Source organism: Chondrus crispus, genomic scaffold, assembly GCF_000350225.1.
Source record: "Chondrus crispus Stackhouse genomic scaffold, scaffold_104, whole genome shotgun sequence".
NCBI lineage: Eukaryota > Rhodophyta > Florideophyceae > Gigartinales > Gigartinaceae > Chondrus > Chondrus crispus.
Genome location: NW_005178903.1, coordinates 235,815 through 254,074, shown reverse-complemented (window position 1 = coordinate 254,074; position 18,260 = coordinate 235,815).

Here is an 18,260-nt window from a genome sequence, read left to right as displayed (position 1 = left end):
TACATATCGATATGGATATCGATGACCCTTCGGACCATAATTTGTGCGTGAGCATTAATTAGATGTTACACTGTTGTGCACAGTCGTACACCGCTTACGACTGTACAGAGGCCACAGAAGGTGTTACTGTCTTTTGCTGATAGCATCCAACCTTTGTACGGGATAACAATTGGAAGAGTTAATTGCAGTGCCCGTCATGACCTAAGGGAAAATTGGAACTATGTAATTCTTCGTCTTCATGCCTAATTGCTCATGTTAAGCGCTGCACGACCTTTCAGGCGTGTGCTCGTAGCGCGGGTACCTCGTAATGGAGGTCTATAAATCCCGGAGCGCTGTGTAGCCTCCAGGGAAATAAAGGCATCGGACAACGGGAGCGTCTATCCGTCTGTGCGAGGTACCTTCTCTTTCTGTTTTTCCCCACAAGTTGCTACAGTTCCCCACGTCCCCACGTTCCCACGTTTTTACCCTCCCCCGTAGTACACAGCCCAAAATGTGGCGTTCCAAAGTCCGCGACAGGAAGCAGCGGGACCAGCGAAATGCGTGGAATCAGGGGAGGCGGAATGCAAATTGATCGTATGCATTTAATTGGTTGGATCTGTCCCGTATGGGGCACAGTGACGTCATTTGTCGAGGGGTTTCGGACCCTGGAAACCGGGATCGGGAGCGGAAGACACCCGGAATCTGGAATCGATGAACATGCCTCCAGACGTCCGGCTGAAAACACGTTTCACACTTACTGACAAATGCAGACACGCACCGAGGGTCCTTCCAGGCAGAAATAATGCTTGAATCACGATCTCACCTGCGCTCATGCGCTCATGCGCACGTCAGATCATCCACTCACTGTCTGTCTCTCCTACGATAAATGTCGACTCTCACTTCCACCCTCAGACAAATGCACCTCTGTACATCCACAGGACAAACACATGTGATGCACCGGACTGTGCGCCTCCCTTTCCCTTCCCGACATGCACCTTAACCCACCGCACCGACCGCACCGATCGCACAGAACGCACAGAACGCACAGACGCCTCCGACACAACCGCTTCAACCTCGGCTTCGATTCTGTTTGGGCCGTGGTTCACGAATACGAGTCCTCTCTTTTGAAAGGTAAGTCTCGCACTGGCGTCCCGGCGACCGCACCAAAGAACATATGTGAAATGGGCGGCCTCCTTGCCTGCGAGACTTACCGCAACAGCGCTTGAGAGAGATGCTGTTGCTAACGCGAGTCACCGCTTGTTTTTTCGGCGCTTTTCGTTCTTTCTGTTTGTATTTCTTTCCTATTTACACGACGCACTGGCACTGTTTCTTCTTTTTTTGCCGTGCAGGCGACGGAGTGGCACCCAGACGTTTTGCTCACGTTCCAGGACGTCCATCTTGGCCTTCTGGGTCAAGCACGCCAGAGGTACGGTTTACACGCAGACATATAGGCAGAAGAAAGAGCGATCTGAAAATGCGGTTTGGTTTTGGTTTTCTTCTTTGTCTTCTTCTTTATGCGCGCAGGTGAATGTTATCTTAAAGAACTGGGTTTAGATTTCACATGTACGGTACAGTGTAGTAAGATTCTTTATTGGTAAAAATAGATGTGTTAAACGTTTCAAACGTTTCGTTTGCACGAAAAGGTTTGCCAGCAAAGGAAGAAGGGTAGAGTCTGCAAGCGCGGAAAATTGCGAAACACAGAGGCGGAAGCAAAAGGTTACCGAGAATGACACACGATAACAACTGGCTGTTGTGTTGATTGCGTGAAGAGTGGCGGCTGTCGGCGCGGCATACTTAACCTTTGGGGTGGTACGGACGGGCGAATGGTATCTGCGGTTTTGATACTTGTTTCTTGCCAGTCACACGCCTCCCGCACCTCGCATTAACCCCGCCCCCGTTTTGGCTCTCGACGGCGCCGTCTCCTTTTGCCGCGCCCGTTGTCCACCAACCCCTTCTGCCTCCTCGACCCCCTCCCTACTGCCGTCGTCTCATGCCAATTGTCCGGCACTCACACCATCGTCGCAACGGCCCTCTGTTCTCCCTCTTCTGCATGCTCTCTCCCTAATACGCCCTCCGTCGCCGCAGCACAGTCCCCTTCCCACCTCTCAGTTACGCTTTCATCGCTTTCGTTGAATACCCCCGCTCTCTACCTAATACGCCCTCCGTCGCCGCAGCACAGTCCCCTTCCCACCTCCCCTTCCGACCTCCCCTTCCGACCTCTCTGTGACGCCTCCCCTTCCGACCTCTCTGTGACGCTGTCATCGCTTTCATTGAACACCCCCCAATGTCCCCAATGTCCACGCGCCCCTTCCCCTTCCAACCGCAAGTGGCGAGCAAACATCCTCGAGTGCTTCAATACAGTCCCCATTCCCTCCCATCTCCTCAGTCGACGAGTATGCAATGATTTCCAGCGCCCAGCATCCCCAGTTTTGTCCCTCAATTCACTCCGTCGGAAGAACATGCTTCGCATATGACCTTTCTCACAAGCCCCACATCATGGTCACCGCTCACAATTAAATTGATTCCAATACCCTACAACCTAACCCCCCAATTTCTCCAGTTAACGTTCCGCACCGCCCACATCCTGCCCAACCCGCCCAACCCGCCCAACCCGCCCAACCCGTGCTGGAAACCGGGATCGGGAGCGCAACACACCCGGAATGTAGAATCGATAAACATACCTCCAGACTCCCGGCCGAAACACGTTTCACACTTAAAAAATGCAGACACGCACCGGCGCACCGACGCTCCTCTCCCGGCAGCGGCGGAGAGCGCGGAAAGCGCGGAGGGCGCGGAAAGCGCGGAGGGCGCGGAGAGCGTGGAAAGATTGGAGATGGCAGGGACAGTAGGGACGGTGGGAGATTACAGAGAATGGGAATTCATGGGAGAGGGCGAAAATGTCGGCAAAAATATGTCGTAAGTGCACGTACCCAGGGCGCGTGTTCTCAACGTGGACACGTTTCACATCCGGATCTCGAACGCCACCGGCGCCGCTCCCCTTCTTAGTCGCACACGGTCCGTCTCCCTCAGTAAACTCGGTCATCGTTCCTCAACTCACCACGATCGCCGCCGGCCTACGGATCGCTACCATCCCTACATAAGGTAGATAGCGACGCGATCACAGTAAACCGAGCCATCGATCTTGCATCACAGGTTATGGACCCTAACCACGCACCACTACAAGACGATCATCTCGTATACCGACCACCCGGACGACATCAGGACAACGAGAGCACGGCACCACGACGCCCCGTTGCCCCAACCCCACAAGCTCCGCCAGCAAGCGTAGAGCCAACACAACCCGCTCCGACCACACCCGTAGAGCCACAACACCAAGCTCCGATCACCCCCGTAGAGCCAACACAACACGCCCCGACAACCCCTGCAGAGCGCCCACAAATGTCAAACCAGCAAGAAATAGCACCCAAAATGCCCCAAGCTGACACAAGAATGCATGGACAGCTACCTCCACTCGCAAGCGACGGAACGAACTACAAGCTATGGACGCAAACCCTCCACGACATAGCAATAATCAACAACGTCGAGGCAGCCCTCGACGAAAGCTCACCACCCCCCACAGTAACGAGCCCGTACCATTCCACATACCGCCGAAAATGTGCATTCCTACGCATGAGCATCATGACCAGCCTCCCAGCGGATCTGGCAAGCACAATCGACATGGACCTCAGCGTTACCCCTCAACAGCTTCTGGCAGAGATCAAAACACACTTCACTGACTCAACGCCAACCACACACCTCATCCTCAAACAAGAAGCACAACGCACAAAGATCAAGGCCGGAGGCGACCTAGATGAATACATCGCCGCACACCGAACGATACGGACAAAAATGTGCCTCGCAGAGTACCCAAGCATTCAACATGATGAATCTGTCACGATAGAATTCATCATACACGGCCTCAACTCGCACCCGGCATTGCGACACCTACCCGACATGTGGATCGCGAACAACACAATCCCCACAACCATAGCCAACCTCGTCCAACGACTCAAATCCATACAAGCTCGAGAAGACGAAAAACAGGAAATCAGGCAACAACGTCCACAAGGCATGAACACGACAGACCAATGGGCAGACAGCCCCAACTACCAGGCAATGAGACGACGAACTCGCAGCCGGAGGCAAGGCAGAGGATCAACGACCCACCCCGACCAACCCCAACGCGGCAATGCAGCCACAAGGGAAAATGCGGAACAATGGTACACGAATACCGATAAGAAGCGCACAACCCCTCGGCAAACACGTTCGCCGCCCAAAACCACCACCGGGAAAATGGCCAGCACCCGCGACGAACACGACGACACAATCGCGCAACAGGTGACTGACGAGGACATATGCGAAGGTAAGCAGTATGCCCTCGACTCAGGAGCGCATCCGTCACATGTTCGCAAACCCACGACGAACATGAAACCACTCCGACAAATCATCCGAACTAACACGGCCACCAACATCACGCCACCCGCCACACACAAGGGGATGATACATATACGGACCAGTACGAATAGGCACATACGAGTCCCAGCGATCGCCAACCCAGCAATGCGATCCAACCTGCTATCAGTTCACGACATAGCAGAGCAATGGGGAGAGGTCCGGTTCACACCCACACAGGCCACTGTACTCGACACGAGCACACACCCGCCACAAATAGTAGCGCAAGCACGCTTCAGGAAAGGCATGTACTACCTCGATCTCCCAAAAACCAAAGGCAACGGCATGGCAGCCCGGACCATACCACCACGGTCAATAAAAAATTCCAAAAGACCCGATACCCAAACCAAAAAAGCCCCAAATCCAAAAACAAAAAAAAGAAGACAGCGACGCCAAAGCCAAGCCGCACACTAGCACGTGGCCACACTGCACCACGCGCAGAAAAAATCCCACTACACCAAATGCACAACCCAGCGCCCCCACCGCACACCCCAGCACACCCAGCTGTAGAAAGGGACTTCCACCACTATCATGTACTGTTCAATCACATCAGACCAACAACGCTCCAGAAAATGGCCAAACTCGGCCTCCTGCCAAACCTCCCGCCCACACTCAGGCAACGACCACCGCAGATCACCTGCTCGAGCTGCGCTGCAGCGAAGCAGCAGCCCGCACCGCACTACCCCAAGACGCACAACTACCGAGTAGGAGCCGCCTTTAGCAGCGATATATGTGGACCATTCAACCCCACATCCAGGCAAGGCAACAAATACATACTCACAGTAATAGACACCCGATCCCGCTACCTCATAGTCGACTTCCTGCAATCAAGAGCAGAAACACCGCACAGGCTGGATGTCATCCTCACAGCCCTCAACAAACGAAAAGGGTGCAAACCGAGACTGTTCCACACAGACAACGCGAAAGAATATGTATCAGACAGCGCCAGCGCCGTATACAGATCGCACAACGTCATGCACAGCACTACAGTCCCACATACGCCCCAACAAAATGGGATCGCGGAAAGGATAAACAGTACACTCATGAACTCAGCCAGAGCCGCCCTCCACCACAGCTCACTACCCAAGACGCACTGGGAAGACGCAGTAAGGGACGCTGCATTCAAGTACAACAATATACTCCACCACGGGATCAACACCCTTCCCTACACCATGTGGACCAATGCCACCCCCGACGTCCCGCAATTCCTGCTGTTCGGACAGCTCGGTACAGTACCTGAGTTAGCAAATCGGAAACAAATATCAAAACTCGCCCACAGGGCAACACCCGCCAGGTATCTCCATGGCATCGACGAAAACCACATAATGGTCCTCGAACTCGACACGAACAGACCACGACGAGTTCGATGCGTCAACTTCCAACCATACCACAGCACCACCGATCCTGTAGCCTCACGCACATACGCCACGAAAGCCTTCACCCCGCATCGCACGCCAACAGAGATAACAGGCACCACACCCGCCCCAGCTCACCCCGGACAAGCCAAAAAATACCCCGACGCTGCCGAATGGGAAAAAGCCCACAACGCCGAACTCGACAACCTCGACGCCATGAACGTAGTACAGTGGATACCCGACTCCGAAATCCCCAAGAAACGGAAACTGATACCCCTAAAAATGGGATATCGTTACAAGAGGGACAGCAAAGGACAAATTGCATCGAGAAAAGCCCGATGCTCTGCAAGGGGGGACAAAATGCTACCACACAAGCACTACGACCCATCCAAAACTACAACGTACATGGCCGACAAGACCACAGTACGCGCAATGTTTGGAATAGCGGCCAAGTACCGCATGCACATCGAACACATCGATATCAAGTCAGCGTACCTACACGAAAAATTCGCGCACAACGGAGGAGAAACAGTATATGTGAGACAGCATGCCAGATTCAATGGCACATACAAACATGCCTGCCAAGGCGGAAAACTAAACATGAACATATACGGGACGCCATCCGCCGGCCACACATACCTATCTGCAGTCTTCACACTCCTACGAAAGAACAACTTCAAGCAAAGCGAAGCAGACCTGTGCCTCTGGTCCAAAAAAAAGGCAAAGAACATATAATTGCTGCTGTCAGCATGGATGACTTCACAGTAATCGCCCCAACCGCGAAACTCAAAGACGAGTTCGCTGCAGCCCTAGCGAAAGCGTACAACATCAAACGCCTAGGGGAACACAGGACTTTTCTCGGATGGACGGTGACACGACACCAAAACGGAGACATTCACATCGCCCAGCCCAACGCCATCAACTACATAGTACAGCAAGTGGACATGGCCAAATGCAATGCCAAAGACACCCCATACTGCGACGGTGTCCTGCTCCACAAGCCAACAGACAAAGACGAGACCCAACTGCACACACTCAAAAAATACCAGCAGATCATTGGGGACCTACGCTATATCGCTGACTCAACGCGACCAGACATCTACTTCCTGGCAAACAGACTAGCAGTAGCGGCCAACAACCCGACACAAAGGCACTGGAACGCACTAAAACGCCTGATAAGGTACCTCAAGGGCACACCAAACACAGGCCTCACGTTCCGAGCCGGCAAGCAAGCAGACAAAGAGAAACCCCAGAACCTCCTTGTCTCGTATGCCGATGCCGATTTCGCTGCCGACATCACGGACAGGAAGTCCATATCGGGGACCCTCCACACATACAACGGCACACCGATATGTTGGGGGTCCCTCAAGCAAAACATCACAGCCTTATCCACCTGTGAGGCAGAATATATTGCGGCCACCTCCGCCGCACAGCAGACCACGTGGATCCGACGTCTGCTACAGGATGTGCACATGCTGCCGCAATCCCCGACCCCCTTGATGATAGACAACCAGTCCGCCATCCACGTTGCCAACAGCACGGGACCGACGAAGAGGCGAAAATTCATAGATCTGAGGCATCACTACCTCACGCATCAGGCTCAAAAGGGCACAATTGCCATTGCACATGTCCCCACGGACGACCAACTCGCGGACATCCTCACAAAACCGCTGCGTCGTCAAGCATACACGCGCCTCCTCCCCAAACTACAGCTCAGCAACCACACGACTGCAGACGGCAAAACTGCAGCGCCGTCGACAGGGGGAGTGTCATGAGAGCCATAAAAACAAACGTCGACGCCGCAACAGCAATGCGTCAGCAGTCATGAGAGCCATATACACACACGTTGCACACGTACAACAGCGATCAACTCACCACGATCGCCGCCGGCCTACGGATCGCTACCATCCCTACATAAGGTAGATAGAGACGCGATCACAGTAAACCGAGCCATCGATCTTGCATCACAGGCAATAATGACCTGTTAGATGATTTCAACACAGTGCGGCTGCGCGATGTTAATTGAAAAAGTGTGAGTATCAATCGGTTTGTCAGGATGCAACGACACTCTTCTCTTGTTGTGAGAGAAATGAGCGAGCATCTTCACCACCATCCACCACCATCCACCACCATTGGTGTTGATTCCACTATCAGTTTACATTGTGCGCGATTCGAATATCTCACATGGAGCACGAAGTAGCTGCATTAAGAGCCAGAGGCACGCTGAACTGCACTCAAGCCTTTCGATACACTTGCAACTCAGGAATGCAGCAGATAGAGTGATGGGTACTAGGGGGACTGGCTGCATTGCTGCATGCGTTCCACGGTGCTCATGGAGCTTCGTTTGCGTATGCGAATCCCTGCTACCCTTCGAGTGGTACCGCGATGCAGAAGACAATGCGCCTGTGTCTGTACCGAGGACACTAGTGTCACCATCAACTCATGATCCGGAGTTCAGGCTGTCGTTTTTATATCGGTACGCCTGGTACCACTCCAGGGACTTGCTGTCGCTACGGACAACGATCGTTTATACTAAATTTTCATACTGTAGTATCGCTCCGTGCGGGGGAGGAGCTGTGGCGCCTGCCGGTGCTGAGGCGCCTGCCGGTGAAGATCGAACCTGGTGAGCACATAGAGAAAAGGTCAAGGGCAAGGGGCTTTCATAGATAGAGTTAGTTGGGTCTTACCGTATTTCAACTTGGACCGTTATTTCATTTGGAGGATCCCTAAATCCTTCCATTTACATTACATTACTGCTGAGGCTCGCAGAGCCAGGAAAGGAAAGTAGAGGTGGCTAATGCTGGCGACGGGAGTGGGGCGGGGGAGAGGATATTTCCCCCGAGAGTGCAGTGATGGCTGCCATCTGCGATACCGTACATGAGTCTGGATGTGTAAATCAAACAGCTCTGATGCTCCTTGCCCAGTTCGACGATTCTCTATTTCAGCACCTTTTTCCATTACGCCTTGCTGATATCGTCGCGCTGAGTGTTCACGCGAGGAGAACGCTCGCCAATTTTCCGGACAAGAGCAAGAAATTTCTTCCACCACAATGAACGAACCCTGTGCTTTCTCCCCGGAGGATCCTCAGTCTTGCAAGGACTTTCATCTTGGGAAGAGGTCCCCTGATTTCCTTTAGTTTTATCATGCGCAACTCCTACAACTTCATCCAAATCTTTCTCGCTGACGTTCTCGCTTACCCGGGAAGACAATTTCACCAGATTATTTTGAGCATTCCCTGACAAGCCAGCATGCGCAGTTCTCGTCGGTAGCGTTTCATGAAACGGCAATCGGCTCCCGTTCGGCGAAGGCTTCGAATTAATTGATGCAATAGCGTTGTTAATAATTTCAAATTTCTTCAGGAAGTTACCTTTCCTTTCACTCCGGGATGGGGTGGGGGTACAGGCCTCAATGTGCACGTGAAACTCGGCATAGTCCTGCGCAACGGAAGTCATGGTAAGTTACGGTGGAGTTGTGAAGAACAAGAAAGGTTCCAGGTTCTCTTGTGGCTGATGAGGATAAGTTTGAGTAATATAGGCGGGTAACGGAAGAGACAAAATTTCCGTTAGGTACGCTTAAGAATGAAAGAAACTCCACGAGAACTTTCCCGCTCAAATACCGTAGACGAAAACGGTTGCACAGACAAATTCGCCTGTTCTTGGATAAAACTAACGAAGCCTCTGATTCATGACATAAGAAGAACCTCCCCTTCGTATTTAGAAATGCTTCACAAGCAACATGTTTCATGGACGAAGGGGGACATAGAAGTTAATTCGCAGGAGCGATTTTGGAAACAAATGTCGACTAAACTGTCATGAAGAAGCAACCAGCCAAACCACTCCCACCGTGAAACGAAGAACAGAATGAATACATTATTAGCTTTGAAGACGGTTTCCGAGCTTAACAACAAAATCAGGTAAAGTCTAAATGAGGTCTGACACAATAATATATTCTAATCAAGGGGATTACCACACTGGATTTTCGTCTGTCCAGGCGTATACTGTACCCTTGTACAGTACATTAGCGGGCGCGTATTTTCCAAGAAAGGAGTCATAAAAATATTGATTCTGGACAATAGGACACAAAGTTGAGAAATTGCGTGGATTGTTCTCTGTTTCTTCAGAGCTGGTGATTTGGTTCGGCATCGTGAGGGTACCAGTTTTTTTTCCAAGAGCTCTCTGCATATACAGGGATATAATGGAATGTTAAATAGTAAAACTCAGAAGAGAACGTTCTTTCATGTGGAAAATTCAGATGAATTCTCCCGGCTGCCAAATTCACATTCCGCTGCACCAGCAAAGTAAGATTTTGGAAACAGATGTCTGCAGAGTAAACGTAATCCAGAGTTACTATTTCCGGACAGGGCGTTTGCCTTCCCATACAAACGAGAGGCTCTCCGGCTCTATGCAAAAACTGGTACACCAAATCACCAGCTCTGAAGAAACAGAGAACAATCCACGCAATTTCTCAACTTTGTGTCCTATTGTCCAGAATCAATATTTTTATGACTCCTTTCTTGGAAAATACGCGCCCGCTAATGTACTGTACAAGGGTACAGTATACGCCTGGACAGACGAAAATCCAGTGTGGTAATCCCCTTGATTAGAATATATTATTGTGTCAGACCTCATTTAGACTTTACCTGATTTTGTTGTTAAGCTCGGAAACCGTCTTCAAAGCTAATAATGTATTCATTCTGTTCTTCGTTTCACGGTGGGAGTGGTTTGGCTGGTTGCTTCTTCATGACAGTTTAGTCGACATTTGTTTCCAAAATCGCTCCTGCGAATTAACTTCTATGTCCCCCTTCGTCCATGAAACATGTTGCTTGTGAAGCATTTCTAAATACGAAGGGGAGGTTCTTCTTATGTCATGAATCAGAGGCTTCGTTAGTTTTATCCAAGAACAGGCGAATTTGTCTGTGCAACCGTTTTCGTCTACGGTATTTGAGCGGGAAAGTTCTCGTGGAGTTTCTTTCATTCTTAAGCGTACCTAACGGAAATTTTGTCTCTTCCGTTACCCGCCTATATTACTCAAACTTATCCTCATCAGCCACAAGAGAACCTGGAACCTTTCTTGTTCTTCACAACTCCACCGTAACTTACCATGACTTCCGTTGCGCAGGACTATGCCGAGTTTCACGTGCACATTGAGGCCTGTACCCCCACCCCATCCCGGAGTGAAAGGAAAGGTAACTTCCTGAAGAAATTTGAAATTATTAACAACGCTATTGCATCAATTAATTCGAAGCCTTCGCCGAACGGGAGCCGATTGCCGTTTCATGAAACGCTACCGACGAGAACTGCGCATGCTGGCTTGTCAGGGAATGCTCAAAATAATCTGGTGAAATTGTCTTCCCGGGTAAGCGAGAACGTCAGCGAGAAAGATTTGGATGAAGTTGTAGGAGTTGCGCATGATAAAACTAAAGGAAATCAGGGGACCTCTTCCCAAGATGAAAGTCCTTGCAAGACTGAGGATCCTCCGGGGAGAAAGCACAGGGTTCGTTCATTGTGGTGGAAGAAATTTCTTGCTCTTGTCCGGAAAATTGGCGAGCGTTCTCCTCGCGTGAACACTCAGCGCGACGATATCAGCAAGGCGTAATGGAAAAAGGTGCTGAAATAGAGAATCGTCGAACTGGGCAAGGAGCATCAGAGCTGTTTGATTTACACATCCAGACTCATGTACGGTATCGCAGATGGCAGCCATCACTGCACTCTCGGGGGAAATATCCTCTCCCCCGCCCCACTCCCGTCGCCAGCATTAGCCACCTCTACTTTCCTTTCCTGGCTCTGCGAGCCTCAGCAGTAATGTAATGTAAATGGAAGGATTTAGGGATCCTCCAAATGAAATAACGGTCCAAGTTGAAATACGGTAAGACCCAACTAACTCTATCTATGAAAGCCCCTTGCCCTTGACCTTTTCTCTATGTGCTCACCAGGTTCGATCTTCACCGGCAGGCGCCTCAGCACCGGCAGGCGCCACAGCTCCTCCCCCGCACGGAGCGATACTACAGTATGAAAATTTAGTATAAACGATCGTTGTCCGTAGCGACAGCAAGTCCCTGGAGTGGTACCAGGCGTACCGATATAAAAATGACAGCCTGAACTCCGGATCATGAGTTGATGGTGACACTAGTGTCCTCGGTACAGACACAGGCGCATTGTCTTCTGCATCGCGGTACCACTCGAAGGGTAGCAGGGATTCGCATACGCAAACGAAGCTCCATGAGCACCGTGGAACGCATGCAGCAATGCAGCCAGTCCCCTTAGTACCCATCACTCTATCTGCTGCATTCCTGAGTTGCAAGTGTATCGAAAGGCTTGAGTGCAGTTCAGCGTGCCTCTGGCTCTTAATGCAGCTACTTCGTGCTCCATGTGAGATATCTCGCTAGGTTTCTTTCACCCGATTGCTGCCGAACTGCTATCCAAAAGGAGGTAACAAGTCACCTTGGCCCCGGCTCTGGCACCCAGTACTGTACGCACAATCAGGGATCTACCCGTTTACGTTGGGAGCTTGTGCGCATGTGCGGATGCTGAAGGGATAGTTTGCACTCTTGCGCTGTGCAGTTGCGCAGGGCAGTATGATGTTGCGCATGGGCCCAGATCGCCACTCGGTCGCATTAATCGTAAGCAGCTTTGGTGTTTAAAATGTCCGAGCGACCAGCGAGAATGTGCTTAAATTCCAAGCAAGATCAACACCCAGAGACGAATCCATCCAAAGCATGTGTCAAGAGAGTTCCGACACCAGTCTGGAAGGCAAACATTCCACACCGTGTTAGAGTGACATTGCAGCACCGCGTAGGAGCCTCCCGCCTCTTGATACCTCCCAATCCAGTCTAGCTGTACAAGTGTATGCTACCGGCTCGCGTCACCTGCGCCACAGCATACAACAATACTCTCGCGACGGTAGACGGTACAGTTCTGTATCACCTACACACTACAGTTCAGTGTACTGTACTATGTTCAGTATGAGCAATATATACGCGTCATGTTCAGCAGTACCGCTTGGAAGAGTCCGCAGTTACCTCGTTATTAGCACACGTGTACAAACTGTATACAGTAGTGCTGGAGTCGACAATGTATGTGAACGCTGCCGAACCTTTTCTCGTGGCAAATGCATATACAAGTCTCCTCACAGCTGTTGGAGATTATTCTTTAATTGTGCAAGAAGAGAGAAGAAGACGACTAGGCCTTTTCTCTTCTTGCATACCACCAAAAATAACTTGTGAAAGGTCGTCGGACATTTGCTATTTCCAGATTAAAGATATCAAGCAGCGCCGTGTCTGCCTATGGCAATGTAGGGAGAAAATATAGAGTGCGGTTCACCATCAACAAGGGCTTGGTCGAGCTCGGTTGGAGACTAGCTCTATTAGACTGCTTGCGATTCTAGCTGTTTTTGTGGGACTGAATGAACCTCGCCTGAGGGCATCGCTGCATTGATAGCATGGCCATAAGATATAGGGGGAAATCGCATGATGAGTGCTCTATTCAGACAACCCCAACTCGCATGCATGTACCGTGGAAGAGGAGGAGGACACTTTTCAATTGGAAAGAACGCCCAGCGGATCGAAAACCGCAGCTTCAACAAACTGGAATCTCTCGATTATTCTTATTCCTGACATCATGCGCTGTTGGTAGTCGGTAAGGACATGGCTGTAACCCTGCGTGCTCTTTGCAATGGCATGGGGAGTCCTGTTTTTGATTAGGGGGGCTGTGAGCAAGCGCATGTAGGCGCACCATCAGCACGCTCCTGCATTTGTAGTTATTGCACCTGTGAGCTCTCATCAGTACTTAAGCATAGGTCGGTGTGCAACAGATTTCGACCGCACAAACCCACAGCCTTCAACAACCTTCAGCAACAAACAAAGCAAAGACACTCTCTCGAATTTTCAACAAACTCCAAAATGTCTCGCAGCTTCATGTCTATCTTCGCTCTCTTCGCTCTCTTCGCTGTCATGTTTGTCCAGACCGAAGCTGCAACCTGCCCGTGTGTCTGCCGCACCAACGTTGATAGCGCCCTCGCCGAGTGCGGTCGCAGATTAAGCAGCTGCCGTGTCTATACCTGCAGCACTGGAGGCACGTCAGGTGCCTGCTGCTGCTACTGACAACAGTAATGCGAGTTGTTTGTGTTGTGATGGAACTGGGATGTGCATTGAGAAGACTACCGCTTCGCTCTGGCGAGTTGTTTTTCTCCGCATTAACGGTTAGCCTACTCTTTGACGCCCTTCCAATCGTACAGTAAACGAGAAGTGCTCCAGTCTTCGTTTATTTTCATTGTTTAATCGGTCTCTGATGTGTTGTCTTAGAGTAGAACTTGGCGAAATGTGGCAAAGTGAGGCAAATTCAGCGGCGGTGTAGACGGCATGGCACGAGCACCATCACGCATGGCCCCGCAAACAATGAGTGATTGTTCCTTTAGTGCTCCTGCACGACGCGGCGTGGCTTGAATTGTGGAGTTCGGGAGACCGATCCGGAGCTGTGTGGATTCATGTGACGACCCGTGTAGACATGAGACACGTGCTCAAGGCCGGTGTCGGATCCTGCGATCTGTCTGTGTGTCCTCGCCACTCTTGGAAAGTGGAAGCGCTGTCCATGTCGGAAGTCATTATTTTTATTTGAGTGTAACATGGTTTCTACCGCCCTTCCTGATCGAAGGACTGGTGGCAATCTACGCTTATCTGTCCCACCTATGCGGAAGAGCGGGCTGCTAGTCTATCGCAAGCTTCTTTCCAGCAGCTCGTCGACACTGGATCACTTCGAAGTTTACTAGTTCGCTAACAAACGTAACTTACGGGCAGCAATATAGGAGGCGAAATCCCATTTCGACATATCTCTTCCTCCGGTTTATTACTGGAATCCATCAATCATCTGTTCGGACGTTCACACGAGCAACATGCATAATTGATGGTACAGAGTAAAGTCTCGATACCGTGAACCGAAATGTGGCGCTTCCGAGCACCCCATTGAGTTCGCCTTACCGAGGCAGTTCACGGCGGCGGAACTGCTCGTGTACACGTGTACCCGTTTTACGGGTACAGTAAGGAACACAACGTCACTTTCCTTGACTCGGTCCATCGACGGGCAACGTCGACGGGCGCAATTCCATATCTGGACCACTTCACATTGTGATCCAGCCTTCCTTTTCTTTTAATTCTGCCACATCCAGAGTCTATATCAGAAGAGTCAGCTCTCGGTCAAGCCATTGATCTTGGATTGGGGGATTTTGGGGCATTTACTGGCATTGAGCAAGATCAATTTAACGGTGATTCAGATAGTGAGGACGATCGCTCTATTGTGCCAGCGAAAGACCGGACAGGCCGCAAACCGCCGCTTGCTCGGTATCGCGGAGCATTAGAAGCTCTATCTAACGAATCCAGTTGTATTATGACGGACGCAAATCTAGTTCAATCGGGGCTGCCGTCGAGCCTCAAGTCACTTCTGTATGAGGAACAAAGCCGCGTAAGGAGCCCTCAGCGTTCAAATCTGAGGCAAAGTCGTATGGATAGCTTCTGTTGTCGTTGATGGTTCGTTTCTAGTGCGCATTTCGGCCTCGATAAAGTGAACTCTGGGTTTTTCATATTTTTTATGTTCATGGTATCGCGTAGTTCATTCTATAGAGTCTGGTTCACCTTAGAAATACGAAAACGTCGATTCTGGGCCAAAAAGCGGGGTGGCGCCTCCCTCATACTGTAGTCCATCAGTTCACTGTACCGAGACAGTTCATCATACAGTGCCTCCTAGGATATAGTGCTATAGCGTGACATACCTCTAGCTATGGCACTATTGGGGGGATGGCACTATACAAAGGAGGCTCAAATACATATATTTGGGGACAAAGCACACAGCTAACACAAACACAACAAAGCCTGTATAACACAACTAAATAACTTCATCCTTTGAGTACAGGGGGGTGGGACTCGCATTAGTGCCGCTTTTATTATTGGCACCCTCCCATTAGTGCACCGCCGGACGCATGAACACGAAAAGTGCCACGTGTTATACGGGTCCAGCTGTTAGGCTGTCTCCCGTCCGTGTCAAACACAAAAAGCCCTTTTTAGCCCGATCCTCCTCAAGCTACTGCAGCACACCGTCCACCGACTTTAGCTTGTAGTCGTTATGGCTCCGGTTCCAGAAAAGACGAAAGCGACCCGCAAGCGTCTGACCATATCGCAGAAGCTGGGAATCGCAGATCTGCTCGACAATGGATACCGTACCACAGCCGTTATGCGACAGTTCGGCATTGCCGAGCGGACCGTACGAAACATCAAGGCAACTGCTCCCGCATTGCTCCGCGTAGCCAACCAGAAGCCACAGTCACTTCAAGCGAAGACCCGTCAGTCCATTATGGTCCCCCATTTCGAACTGAAGCTCCTTGAATTTCTCAACTATGCCAGATCAGCAAAAATGCCAGTAACACAAACTGTCCTACAAACGCGGGCCCTCAAGATTAAGGAACAAATGATCAAGTCTCAGGTGACAGGTAAAGATCGCACCACGCTTGACAAGTTCACAGCATCTCGTGGATGGGTAGAGAAATTTGTCAAGCGACATGCTCTTCGTTCTGTAGCCTGTAACACCTCGTTGATTGAGCTTGCCCACTACGTAGGATTAGACCCGTAATAACGGGGATAGCTCTATAACGTGGCTAACCGTGAGGCACACGCCTCTGCTGCCTGAATTGGCAGGTGAGCTCCCGCTCATACCGAGTGATCTCACTTTGATGTGCTCTGTAAATTACTACCGTTCACTATACGGAATAATATTCTCTATACCACGCGGTAGTGCGCCTTGAATCAGATTATTTCCCTGGTTCAGACAACGTCCGAACACAGCAATTGGTTCTATCCCTTTGCGGTCCTCCGGACAGGGCTTGGACCGCAATGGCAGGACCGATGAACTTCGCGGGCCGCGAGTTCTTGGCTGTGTAGTACTTAGCCACAGACAAAGCTGGTCTGAGTAAAGGCATCGCACACACGGATGACATTCGTGCTGAGCGACATTGCCTCTCTTCGCCCCCTTTGCCTTACATATTTTTCCTCCCCTTTATCTCTACCGACTAACACTACCAATCACGCCTACGCAATAGCGACAACCCACAAGTTGTTACAGTAATTACTCTTTCCCGCGAGGAGCTTGTTACGGCTAAAGTGTGGGATATCAATCTATCATGCCGCCACGTGCTACGAGAAGGACAGATGCTTCGGCAAAGTCAGGTCAAGTCCGTCAGACAATTGTTGAGACGCTGGAAGCTCCAAGACTCACGGGAATATCGACCGAAGAATTTGTTTCTTTCAAACAGAAGCGTGAGATATACGAGTGCCGCGTTACCGAAAAGAGCAGTGAACAGGGCACCACTATTCCTGCTCCTTCTTACCGAAATTCTATCCAGAATCCTGTTCTGGAGATGTTTGTCACCGCCCAATGGGTTCCTGTGTCTTCCGTAGACGATATCACGGAGGATCACCTCAAGGCTTGTATTGAGGAGCGCGCCAAGGTCAACCCGGAAGACTATGACTTAGCACAAATTGAGAAAGGTATCTCCAAGATACGCATGGACAAGAGCGTAAAGACGTTGGAGATGCAAATTTGGAAACTGGGCTTACACTATGCAACGACGTTGGAAGACCTAGGCTACTCTAAGTTCATATCGATGCAACCGAAGTTGGCTATAGGGCACATCCTGAAAAGGATCACTCATTTGCAGCTTCGCAAACGTATGAAGCTGACGCTTAAGCTTCGAAAGGAGGAGTTCACGAAGGACTATCAGTTGTTCATGAGGGAGACCGCCAAGGAGGCACGTGTCCTCGACAGGCATGATGCTGCCAGTAACTTTGACGAGTCTAATAACTCTGACTCTGACATCGACATTCCAGAACAAAATTCTGGCTCGGGTAAATCTTCTGTCAATCGCCGCGGCTCACGTAACCGGGACAAGGGCAATGTAAATCAAAACAAGTTTTCTCCTGGTTCGCAGAAGGACAAGCGCAACATTTCCGATCCCGCATCCAAGAAACGATGGCGTGCAGACTGCCTGAACAAGAACTGCAATCAGAAACATTTTCTAAACGAGTGCGAGACAACATCCGCTGAGGAGAAAAAACGCCTACTTGCCGCGTATCGCGAATCGAAGAGATCGAAAGGGACTGTAGGACGTCTCGGTTCCCAAGACGTTGAGGATCACTCCTCACTCTTTTTTGCAACTTTCTGCAATGGCGCTGTAGAGACAACAGTCATGGCAGACCAAGGATCTGACGCCAACATTCTACCGCCTCAGATCCTCTCTCAGATATTAAGTTCCAATCCTGGTCTGAAGATCATCGATCTGGAACGTACTGTCTACTATGAGACTGTCGACAAGTCTGCTCCGTCCGTGCCTTGCAGTCGCAAGGTTACCGCCAGTGTTCCACTTCGTATCCGCCATGGAACCAATCTGTCTCTTCGTGGAGTTGAATGTCTGGTCAGCAACAAGCCGGTTGGTCAC